Below are 9904 nucleotides of genomic sequence, written 5' to 3' on the forward strand. Positions count from 1 at the left end.
GTGGTGGTAATGTTGGAAATGATCGAAACAATGAAAATGCAGCCCAAGGTGAAGAGGTTGTAAATGCTAATGTGCCTAGGGGAAGTATGATGGATCATGCTTTTCCTCGTTTTGATGACTTGAGAAAAAGTATAGTAAGACCAAGAATTGATGCAAACAGTTACAGGATGGATTTTGGAAGTTCTTCAAATGATTCAAAATTCTCAATTTTGGAGGACATCCTTCTGAAAATCCACACACACATCTAAAGAAGTTTGCTATGATTTGTGATATGCAAAAACAACCTGGAGTATCTGATGATGCAGCAAGATTGAAGCTATTCCCATTCTCTTTGAAAGATAGAGCATTGGATTGGATTGGCTTGATTCTTTACCTCATAACTCTATTACAAATTGGGAGCAACTCACTGATGCATTTCTTGCACAATATTTTCCACCTAGAAAAACTCAAGAAATGAGGAATCAAATGATAGCTTTTAGACCAAGAGAAGATGAAGCTCTCTATGAATCATGGATGAGATGGAAGGAATTAGAGAGACAATGCCCACATCATGCCATTCCAAAATGGATGATAAATTAGAATTTTTACACAAATGTCACTCCTGCAATTAGAGGGATTATTGATGCTCAAACAGGAGGAGAATTTATTATGAAGCATGAAGATGAAGCTTATGAGCTATTGGAGAAAATTGCAAAGAATACTCATCTTTGGAGTAGTCCAAGAGGACTAGCTCTGTAACACCCCTATGTTCGGTAGTGCGTTCTACTGTTCCGGTGACCAGTGTTGCCCGGACAGCTAGGATGCTTAGAACTACACTTCAATATGAGTGAGGAGACATAAAATAATAAAATACAAGAAAAGAAAATACATGAAAAACAAAGGAAAAATAATAGCAAAGAAATGTAACCAAGTTAAGCGAGCCGGGAACCCTAGCGATGGGTGACCGCACCGGGAAGTCACGGCGTGGACCGTTGACTAGCCTTGGACTGCGGGAAACCCTGGAAAATATTTTTAGGACTTAAATAGACCCTTATTGAAGTATAAATATCATTAGAAATATCAAAGAAAAATTAAATAATTAGTACAAAGAAAAGTGAGAAATCGAAAAACAGACAAAACCCGGTGTTACCGAAAAATCGGGAATGCAACCCGAACAGGGGCATTATGGTCATTTGACATCCCGAATTGTCTTTTGACCTAAATGTCCATAAAAAATAAATAATATTACACTTGGAAAATATAATGAAAAATTAATTTAGGGGTACCTAATGTAAATAGCAAAAATGGGGAGTTAAATGTGGGAAATTGAAACTTTTGAATAAATTAACATTATCTTTCTACTTAGTGCTCCACTCACACCTAAAGTGGATCACTTAATCTGCATTTGGACAGCAGATTCATTTCATTCTTCAACCTCAAAAATTCAGCCGTGAGCCTCCAAGAAGAACTCCATGGCCAAAGCTTCCAAGCTCCATGCATGAACTCCAATCTTCACTTTCATGCCATAAATCCAACAAGTCCCTTCATGAAAGTTTGTCTACACATCATAAGGAAGAGCTTGATACCAAATTTAAGAAGTTTAATCAAGGTTTGGCAAGTTCCAACCATAAGGTAAGTTAGCATTTTTGAAGATAGCTTTGTTAAACTTTGTGTTCATGTTATGGGTGTTGGTTTTGTGAAGAAAATTTTTAGGTTTGAAGAGTTATTGAGATATTCATTTTGGACAGCCATGGAGTTATGCATTTGATGAAATATTTGTGCATATATTTGATGAGAAATGATGTTGGTTATGGTGATTTAATATCCTAGTAAATTATTCCATATGTATATGGTGATTTTGCACTTGGAATGGAAATTGATGAATTGTAGGATACTTTGGTATTGAGGAACATTTTCGGCAGCCTTGGAACTCTTGGATAAATGTATGTGTTCATGAAGGTATTGGCAGAATATTGACATTGAGGATTGATGGATATGTATATAGAGTGATTGTGTAAAGTGTATGTAAGAATTTGTAATGTTTAGGTGTATATGTGATTGTACTTAGACTTTGTAAATTTGAGTTTTAATTGGTGTATTAAGGATGTTTGTAATCTGCCCAAAGTGATGTTAATGTAAAGTGGAATATGGTTTTGGTAATGAACCAAAACAGAAATGGTAAGGGAAGTGGACATATAGTAATGTAAGTGTGTAATTGATGTATGTTTAAGTAAGTTAGTTAAGGGCAGTATGCATTTTAGTCAATAACTTTAAATGTGTAACCTCAATTGGTATGAGACCAATTGGAGGTGAAACTAGGCACAAAATGTGCCAACTTTCATTGAGAAAGCATACCAAAATTCTGCTTTCAAGGTGACATAAAAAAATGACCAATTCGGATTAGGTGCAATTGAGACCTGAAAATTGACCAATTGGGCAGCAGTTAGTGTTTAGGCCATAACTCACTCAAAACAGGTCCAATTGACCTGAAATTTTAACCATGAATATTTCGGACCCATACCTACAAGTCTTATGAAGACACCAAATCCCAGAAATGACCAGAAGTAAGTCAAAAAGCTTGCACAAGTTCGGGTCCAAAAACTGGCCGAACCAAAGTTGACCAAATTGACCTAAAATTGACCTAATTTGATATCAATTGACCAGCAATAGTATAATGACCATAACTTGGTCTACTTAACTCGGATTGACCTAACATTTTGCCCCACGTGCAATAAGACATAGATCTACAAGTTTGTAGTTTTGACTGAAACCCGAAAATCGAGGGAACTAGGCCGTCCGGCTAGGTCAAACTAGTATCCCGGAATCCAGCAAATTGCAAGAAAATGCACTAAACAAGGAAATGAGTTTGGTAAAACGTACCAACCCTAAAACCCTATCAAATGTGACATATTAAGGACACCAAAACCTAATTTACCTTAAACGCATCGAGGGTCGGTATATTAGGTAATTGAGCAAATAATAGCCTTCAGTGAATTACTTATCGAACGTTATCGTTAGAGACAGTTTAATTTAGTACTGAAACACTTCAAATTGTGTTTCTCAGTTACCAAAGACTCAGGAAAAGGGAAGGAAACACTGAATCGAGACCAGGAGACAATTATCAGAGGTTTGTGCACAGCTAGTTTTTAACTGATTTTGTTTTGAATATTTCATATGATTAAATGACATATTTTCTTATGTATTATGTTTAACAAGCATTGGATTTAATTCAATGATTATTGAAAATTATTATAGTATGTATGAATTTAGCTTTGTGAAATGGTATTTCCACAAGTATTAAGCATTGTTATGGATTGAACAAAATATGTTTTGGAAAATTGTGATAGAACATGTTTTGAATTGTGATGGTAATTTTCATGGAAAAATGCAAATTTATGATTTGAATTGTGATGAGCATAAAAATTATTGGATATTAGAATTGACTTTGAATCGAATTATATTGTGATTTATGCTCACTAAATGGATTGTAATATTATTTTATATCTCACTATAGATGCTTGACTAGGTTATTACCCGTCTCTCTCATTTGTTGAGAAGACAATGGAGTTAGTTGTGTTTTGATTACCATGGTACGTGCACAGGCTTAGATTTTCCTCTGATTTGAGGTTAGATCTAAGTTTATTTTATCGTTATGGCCCTTGCGGAAGATTCATTATTGTGATGGTACTGTGCACGATGATTCGACCTCCCCGACCATAGGGAGTTAGAATCTGATTCGACCTCCCTGACCATAAGGAGTTAGAATCACATCGAATATGGCCCTTTCGGATTAGTCTTGCATATTAGTGAGATAAAGATTGATTTTTGAGATACAGAATGGCTTTTGAATGATAAGAATTGTGATTTCAATTATGGTTTATGTATAATTGATTTTGTTGGAATTACTTAAATGGTTAGTCATGATTTGATAAATTGAATTTTGTGATCAAATCATTTATACAAATGATTTACATTATTGGCAACGAATATTTTGAGTTTTGGAATTTGATGAGTATTCAGATTCCCAATTTAATTACTGTAAATTTTGTCAATGTATATTGTACTATGTTTTAAATTATAGTTGTGCACCACTGAGTTCACCACTCAGCGATAGCTTTGTATGCTGTCGCAGGTAAGAAGAGCATAGAGCAGTGATTAAGTTTCTTTGAAGACATATTCAGATTAGCTCCAGGTATATCATAGGTATACCCATGTACATAGGTTTTGATGTATGCATGTAATAATATGTATGTAAATTATTTGAGCAGTTGTAAATTAAAATTGTACATTGAAGTTGTAAAGTGAATTATGAGTTATTTTGATTTGTAAAATTTGTATTATATTTCTTTTATCTCATCCTTTGAAAATACTAAAAAAATTGTTGTGGATTGAGTTGAGAAAAATATTGTGTTAAATTTTGTTGGAGTTGATATTTGGAAAAATATTGAAGTGCTTTTTACAGGTTTTCTGAAGAACTGTTTTATCCAAAATACAGATGGCACTCTGCCAAAATTTTTACAGAAATTCCAAATAAGTCAAATGTGTCAATTCTATCACTTCAGTTCAAAAAGGTTTTAACACCTGTAAATAGTGCTCACCACTGTAAAAGAAGTAAGAAAAGTTTTGAAAATTCCTTGTAGTGTATTTAATGGGTTATCAGTAGACAAAGTTGGTAATTCATTAGGTATACTACGGGATCATGTTATGCCTTACAGAGGGGTAGGGTGTGACAAGCTCCAACTCAAAAGAGGCAAGCTGCTGGAATGTATGATCTTGATCCATTCAACATGATTAATGCAAAGTTTGATGCACTTACAAATGTTTTAGCTAGGAAGATGGAAGATTTAAGTATGTTGGTTAGTTCATCATCATCATCTGGAAGTTCACAACAAGTTGCTTATGCAGAAGGAACAACCAGCTGTGGAGTAGACTATGGAGAGCAAGCTGCATATGTTGGTAATTATGGAAACAAACAAATGGGGAATCCTTACTCTCAAACTTATAATCCAACTTGGAGGAAACATCCCAACTTTTCATGGGGGAAATCAGCAAAGTCAAGTTCCAAATCAGAATTTTCAGCCACAACAGCAACAAGGAATTCCATATCAGCAAAATAGGCAACCATTGCCTAATTTTCAGCAGAAAAATATGAATCCTCCACCAAAACAGGAAGAACAAAGTTCCACCATAGAAGCTTTATTACAACAGATTCTTGCTAACCAAACTAAGCATTATGAGGAGATGAGAGAGATGAAAGCAAGGCTAGAATAGATGCAAACACATAACAGAATGTTAGAAAATTAGATTGCACAATAAGCATCTTCCTCAGGTACCACGTCTTTTGGAAAACTTCCAAGTCAACCAGAGAACCCAAGAGAGCAGTGTCAAGCTATTACTTTAAGAAGTGGGAAAGTTGTAAATAATTAAAAGAGTAAAAAAAATGAGAAAAGTGAAAATAGCGAGAAGAGAGAAAATGAGAAAGAAACTTGTGAGAGTGAAAAACAAGAAAGTAAGAAAGAAAGTGCAGAAAAATGTTAAGAGAAAATTGAAGAGAAGGAAGAGAAGTATAAACCTCCAAAGCCTTACAAGCCACAACTTCCCTTTCCACAAAGATTTCAAAAAGCCAAGCTTGATAAGCAATTTGGAAAGTTCTTAGAGGTTTTGAAGAAGCTATACAAAAATGTACCTTTTATTGATGCTCTTTCACAAATGCCCTCTTATGTAAAATTCTTAAAAGAAATTCTCTCAAATAAGAGGAAACTTGAAGACCATGAAATTGTAGCTTTGACAGAAGAATGCAGTGCTATCCTCCAAAGGAAACTTCCTCCAAAGCTCAAGGATTCAGGGAGTTTTTCAATTCCATGCCACATTGGGGAATCATGTTCTACAAAAGCTTTATGTGATTTAGGAGCTAGTGTTAGCTTTATGCCCCTCTCCATTTATGAGAAGCTCAATATGGGAGATCTTAAGCCAACCCACATTTCTCTTCAGTTAGCTAACAGATCAATTAAGTATCCTGAAGGGATTTTGGAAAATGTACCTCTGAAGGTTGGGAAGTTCTATATACTTGTTGACTTTGTCATCTTGGACATGGAAGAGGATTCTAATATCCCAATCATTTTGGGGAGGCCTTTCCTAGCTACAGCTGGTGCTTTGATTGACATGAAAGGTGAAAAGCTTACTCTCAGAGTCGGAGAGGATCATTTAGTCTTTAACATTGGCAATGATAAGAAGAAGCAACATGAAGATGTAGACTCTTGTTTGAGAATTGATATAGTTGATGAGTTAGTAAAAGAGCACTTTAGAAAGAGCTATCCGAAGGCTTCTATTGAAAGTTGTTTTATCCATGAAGGGAGTATCAATGATGAAAATCCACAAGAGGTTGCATTTGCACAAGATTTAAAGGGTAATCCACCTTGTCATGTGGCATCAATCTTTCAACTTGAGCAAGTGGAGAAAAGTGAGGTCAAGCAACCATCTCTCAAAGAAAAAGATGCACCAAAGGTTGTCAAGAAAGAAATGGTTGGATTTTTAGACAAAGCAACAAGGATCTTCTCATGTGATGGCAAGAAAATGAAGTATAGATTCATTGAAGCACCTATTCAAACAGAGGCAATAAATTCCAATTCTAGCCACCATGAAACATGACAAGAGTCTAGCTAAGGACTATAAATTAGCCCTCTTGGGAGGCATCCCAAGTTCTTTTATTTTGCTTTTGTTGATTTACTTTTATTTACATTGTTTTTGTTTTTATCTTAAATCTCCCCAAATTCAATTTTTGACATTGTTGTATCTTGTCCCTTGTAGATGTATTTCAATGAAGGAAGGTTTGTGAACGGCTAGGGAGTGACTCTTAATCTGAAATTTTATCCTTCAACTCTCCCAAGATTGATTTATTTTCACTGCATAACCTGTGCAGGTTTGCTTCTTGGTTTATGCAGAGAAATGAAACTTTCAGCAAAGAGGGGTTTGCAGCACATGGCATATGTTTCTTTGTGAGGTTGGGTGTGTAACTTTTAAGTATTGTGCTTATCATGTTAATATGATGGTAAGTGGGTCATTTTTATAGTTTTGATCTTATTTAGATTGTGTGATTCAATGTGGACATGCTGCATTTTCTTGGCATAAGTTGGAGAGTCCATTTTCTTTTGTGGATAGATATAACTTTATGCAGATTTTATTGAGTTTTAATGTGCTAAATGTTGATTTGCAGAGTTTGAGTTGAAATGGCATAATTCACAAATGCCTCTTATGCAGAATTCACTTCTACAAGCTTGTATGATGCAATTTTGATGGATTTTGTATATATTGATGTGTTTTTGGTGATAATTTTTCATGATTTATGCTTCATAGAATTATATTTCTTCATTCTAGGGTATTTTTCACACTTGCAAATCATTTTCAATTGTAATCTCAATCCTGCATAACCAAAATTTTTGCCATCTTTCATCTCTACTGCAATCTGCATAAGTGTGTGCATAACTTATGCACTCTTGCATGACTTCAAATTCTGCATTTCCAAAATCTGCCGAAACTTGCATAAGGGAGTGCATAAGTTATGCACTTCCGCATGACCAACTTTTCTGCTTTCCACTTTCTGCCGAAATCTGTATAAGGGAGTGCATAAGTTATGCACTTCCGCATGACCAACTTTTCTGGAATTCCAAAATTTGCTGAGACTTGCATAAGGGACTGCATAAGTTATGCACTTCCGCATAACCACACTTTCTGGAAATCCAAAATCTGCCGAGACTTGCATAAGGGAGTGCACAAGTTATGCACTTTCGCATAACCACATCTTCTGAAATTCCAAAATTTGCCGAGACTTGCATAAGGGAGTGCATAGCTTATGCACATTTGCATGACCACATTCACTGCACTTCTCTTTCAGTCGAGACCTGCATAAGAGAGTGCATAACTTATGCACACTCATTCTCCCCTTATGCAGTTTTACACAAGTTCTGTGCAAATAAAAAAAAAATCTTTTGGCACCCACTTTCCTACTTTCCACTTCCCGTCGTTCCTGTTCACGCCTTTCCCCCTAAGTCCATTTATCCCGGCATTACTCTTCCTCTTCCTCTCCACTCCTCTTTTTGCCGCCCTTTACCCTAGCACCCCTCTGCCTCTTTTACTTTCTCCATCACCTCCTCCATTTCCATCGTCGACGACACCATGGAATCGCCTCCTCATTCCCCTCAAACCTCCCCTCTTCAAGTCTCGCCCTTGGCAATGCGGCCTCCCAAACCCGATTCGCCTCCACAACAAACCCCTCCACCACCTCCCACAGCCACCTATAAGAGGAAAATCCGATCAAAATCTACCCGACCCATGGCGTCTGCACCACCTCTCACAAAATGAAAAGACCCACCTACCACTCCATTATCAGAGCCTCCACCCAAAAACCCCAAAACTTCAGCCGCCACACGACATGGGGTTGGCATTTCTACCTCTACCCCACAAGCCAAATCACCCTCTTTCAGCAAAAAGCAACCTTCAGCAGCAACACAGGTATCTAAACTACCTTGGCCCCTTCCTGATGCAGCTCACAAGGCAACCTTTAAGAGACTTAAGGACAGGAAGGTGAAACCCACAAGGTACATTTCTGCGAATGCCCTCCAATCAGTTGGTTTATTTGATAATGTTGTTGCCTACCTTGATGGTTTGGGATGGAATTTGAACATAAACAATAACTAGTTTATCCATCTCTAGTTTTGGAATTTATTTCCTCATTATCTGCTACTTTGAAATTGCATGAGATAGATTAAAAGCGAACTATGAAATTTAGAGGTTTGGGGCAAAATAGAGAGCTATCATTAGACCAATTTCATAGCATTTTTGGGTTTGCAATTGATGGACTATTTAGGGTACCATATACAGGGGTAGAGGTAGCAAATAAAGGTGTTTGGAATGCTGCTCAGTTTTGTAGGATTATCATAAACCAACCTCAGAGTTTTTCTACTGGCAGATCTAAGACCTCTCAAATACTAGACCCTACACTTAGATTTATCCATAGGCTTATTGCTAGCACCATCTTGGGCAGAGGAACTAGTTCTGGTGCTATTGGAAAATCTAAATTGCTCATGCTATGGTGTGCTTTTCACAAAGTTAAAGTTTCTCCTGGTTACTTCTTTTGTGAGCATGTGTTACATATTGCCACCAATTCCATAGGTGACATAGTAATGGGTGGGCTCATAACTATTATAGCCAAGAATTTTGGTTTTAATCCGGAAGAGCATCCTCTACCAGCACTTTCAGACACTCTATATTTTGATGCTACACACCTATCCAAAACTGGATTCAGTTTGCCACCTTCTGACACTGCATAACCAGCAGCAGACACAGGACCCACTGCACAACCAGAGGCACAATCTGTCGCACCAATCCAACAGCATTCTACTGAACCTACACCACCCACTCAGTCTGCACAGGACATCCCAGCAGATTCTGCATAGCCTACACCTTCTGCGGCTGGACCCTCTTCATCCATAGCACCTCCTCCCTTTAACACTAAAGCCTTATTCACCTATCTTGAAAGGCTTAGTGATGATATATATTTTGTAGGTAGAAAGCTTGAATCTGGTTTGACACCCTCAAGGATCGTCATGATCAACTCTTTGATTTTGTCATGGAAACCAGAGATAAGCAAAAAGAATTAAAAGAGATGATGAAGCAGCTCATGGCTTTTCTGGGAATGTCACCTCCACCTCCATCACCTCCTCCAAAACCACCCCTTCGGCAGCAGCCAGCTCCAACCAGTCCTTTAGCAGCATCTTTGGACAAGGGCAAAACCATAGAATTAGATTAGTTTTTATTTTATTTTGTTCAAACTTCTAGGAGTTTTTCTTTTTGGATATGTTCAAACAATTTTAGTTTGCCTTGAATTCTGCTTTTCTTGAAGTTCTATTGGATGGCTATTCCATTAGTT

At 36.9% G+C, this 9904-nt stretch overlaps 1 non-coding gene across 1 annotated transcript; it reads right to left on the minus strand.

Moving 5' to 3' along the window:
* Window positions 1-450: 450 nt before the first annotated feature.
* Window positions 451-557, minus strand: LOC131169950 (small nucleolar RNA R71). The gene has a single exon (XR_009140894.1). It is a non-coding gene; the product is annotated as a small nucleolar RNA R71 (small nucleolar RNA).
* Between the last annotated feature and the right edge of the window lie 9347 nt (window positions 558-9904).

This window comes from Hevea brasiliensis, chromosome 10 (genome assembly GCF_030052815.1).
Source record: "Hevea brasiliensis isolate MT/VB/25A 57/8 chromosome 10, ASM3005281v1, whole genome shotgun sequence".
Classification (NCBI taxonomy): domain Eukaryota; kingdom Viridiplantae; phylum Streptophyta; class Magnoliopsida; order Malpighiales; family Euphorbiaceae; genus Hevea; species Hevea brasiliensis.